A 3,255-nucleotide genomic window follows, 5' to 3' on the forward strand; every position below is an offset into this window, starting at 1 on the left:
TTCTTTATTATAATGGACTTTAAATTGTTCCTTGAAGAAAGGTAAATTTAAAAAAAAAAGGCAAACCATGCTAAACACTTGCTGCCTGTTGCCAAATACAAGCCTGATCAAAGTTTGCAACCTTTCTCAACAAATGATCCCAGTAAATTATGTAAATAATGTACAAAATAAAACCCTTGGGTGCTCTATACCATATGATATCTATGTAGGTATAGGGATAGTACTCCCTAGCCATCCTTCCCATTTTAACATGTATGCAGACTTCTCATATTCTCGATATAGACTACCAAAGGTCTGCAGAATCCATAATGCGTTAGTTAGTCTCTAATTTAGTGCCCTTTCACATCCATGGTTCAGTGATTTCCACGGATTCCTCACAAAGCCATTATTGCCAATGTGAAAACACCCTTTTTTTCTTTTCTTTTCTTTTCTATTTTTTTTTTTTTTTTTTTTTTTTTTTTTTTTTTTTCATGGATGCAAATCACAGAAGCCCATGGGAATCTGTTGTGCAAAAAAATGTCTTCAAACATTTTTAATGCCATTCCCAATCGCTCCGCTAAATGTTTTTGGTAATGAGCTTTAGATCTGCGGTCAACAGTCTGATTGGTCTATAACTAGAGGCTTTTGATGGGCTTTTATCATACTTGGGGACCACTGTAATGTAGGAGGTAAACATTGTGTCATTTGCTCAACCCTGGCGAATTTGTTAAATAATTTAACCAAGTGGGATAAGAGAAGTGGTAAATAAGTTTTTATTTCCCTCCTGGAAGTGTTTTGACAAAATCCTTAATTTCCTCCGGGGATAACCCCTTGGTTTTATGGTTCAATAAGAGTTTATTAAGTAAAAACACAGTTGTGGAAAAAATGACAGTAGTATGAAGGGTAAAAACAAAGTACAGGTACCCAGAGACCTACATCTAATATATTCGGGACACAGCACCATAGTGAAGTACAGAATAATGGCAAATAACACAGGTGTAGGCATTCAAGGCACCTTTTTACAAAAACAAGTAATAAGAACAACTGGAGGAAAGGGAGTTTAGGGGAGGATGTAAGGGGAAGGAAGGGAAGTTGGGGGAGGGGGGGTAAGGAGGCCCCCCTGGCTCTGCGGGGTCTTTGAAAAAGATATAAGTGTATCGAGAGAGTGAAGGTAAGGAAAATACCTCAGTTATCAAGGGTTACCCGTAAGCCATGTGGCAACTAAGTCGGAGTTCCTCCACTGTGTCCATTTCGACCAGGTGAAGAAGTAGGTCTCCATCCGATTGCCGTCCGACGCGCGGAGTTGTTCCATGCGACAGATACGGTCTACTTCCTCGACCCACATCAAGCGGGTAGGGGGGGTTGTAGATTTCCATAGTCTGGGGATCACTAACCTGAAGGCCGCCAAGAGATGCCTTAAGATACCTTTCTTAATGTCGCGTAGGCGACCTGGTAGCATTGAGAGTAGCGCCATTGCGGGTGAGAGATCCCCAGAAGCTCCACACATATCCTTATAGAGATCCCAAACGGCAGACCAGATGGAGGCAACAACCTTACAATCCCACCAAACGTGGCGCATAGTTCCCAGGGCGGAGAGGCAGCGCCAGCAGGTTGGCGAGGCTGATGGGAACATGTTGTGGAGGCGAACTGGGGTCCTATACCAACGGGTAAGGATCTTGTAGTTAGTTTCTTGTATTTTACCAGAAACAGACATTTTGTGGGTGAGAATAAGGGATTTCTCCCATGATTCCTTGGCAAAATTCTCCCCCAGCTCCTTTTCCCAGGCCGACATGTAAGACAGGAGATGGTCCTCGGTATCAGTATCAGATAAAAGCCTATATATGAAAGACACACCATGGGGAGGCACGATTTGTTTAGAGCATAGGTTCTTGAACGTGGTTAAGTCCTTGATAAAACACTCTGTGGGGTTCAGGGAAGCTAAAAAAACTCCTCAATTGGAGGTAATGGAGCCAAGCCCCTGGGTAGCTTCCCTTTTCACCTAAAATGTCAGTGAGGGGACGTATTCCTGTATCGGATAGGTCAACAATTTTTCGGGGTTTCCCGTCAATAGGCTCCAGGAGTGGGGAGGATAAGAGCACCTGGGGTAGGCCTGGGAATTCCCTGGCAGGAGAGAGTGGGCCAGGGATGCTGGTTATTTTAGAAGTGGGTGCGAATTTGCTCCAGGCTTTCAATACCCCTGACATTAGGGGAGAAACTCTCAAGATCTCCCAGTTGGTTTTGGGGGGTAGCCAGAATAAGCCAGGTAGGTTGCTAGGTTTGGGGAAAGCACTCTCGATACCAACCCATAGTTTGTCTTTGTTCTGTGAAGCGATGTCAAGGACTACTTTACAAATGGATGCTCTGTAGTAGCGGGTAAAGTCCGGTAATCCTGCCCCCCCCCCGGTCCTCTTTATGTCTAGTCAGGAGGCTGTATTTTATTCTGGGGGAAGATTCCTTCCAGATGAATTTAGTGGCAATTTTACGTAAGCTTTGAAGAAAGGATCTCTGAAGGTCTAGTGGGAGCGTCTGAAAGAAGTAGAGGATTTTAGCTAACGAGTCCATTTTAAGAGAGTTTATTCTGCCAAACCAGGAGAGCGAGAGTGAGCTCCAGGATTTGAGGTCTGTCTCTAGAGATCTAAGAAGAGGAGCGTAGTTGAGGTCAAATAGTCGTCCAATATCCGATGGGATCCGGACTCCTAAGTATTTTATATGACCATTAGCCCAGGAGAAGGGAAGGGAAGAGCGTAGTGAAGGGATCATCGATTCAGGTAGGGAGATGTTAAGGATGTCAGATTTTTGTATATTAACCTTAAAGTTACTGACCTTACTATATAGCTCGAATTCTTTCAAAATGTTGGGGAAACTGTTGACAGGGTCTGTGACATACATAAGTAAGTCATCGGCGAAGAGTGATAGCTTGTGGTTTCTACCTCCTATTCTGACCCCCCCAATCACCGGGTTTTTCCTCAGAGCGTGCGCCAGAGGTTCCATAACTAGAGTATATAGAAAGGGAGAGAGAGGACAGCCCTGGCGGGTACCATTACAGATGGGGAAAGGAGCTGACGGAGCCATTGACTCTAACCCTAGCAGATGGGCCTCTATATAGAGCCATGATCCTCTCTCTCATGCGACAGCCCAGGCCCACTCCTCTGAGCGCGGCCTCGAGAAACCCCCAGTGGACCCTGTCGAATGCCTTTTCGGCATCTACTGTCAATAAACATAGGGGTATCCCCGAACGCCTCGCCCAGGAGGAAATGGCTAAAGTTTTTATCGTGT

The sequence above is a fragment of the Engystomops pustulosus genome, chromosome 4, assembly GCF_040894005.1.
Source record: "Engystomops pustulosus chromosome 4, aEngPut4.maternal, whole genome shotgun sequence".
Lineage (NCBI taxonomy): Eukaryota > Metazoa > Chordata > Amphibia > Anura > Leptodactylidae > Engystomops > Engystomops pustulosus.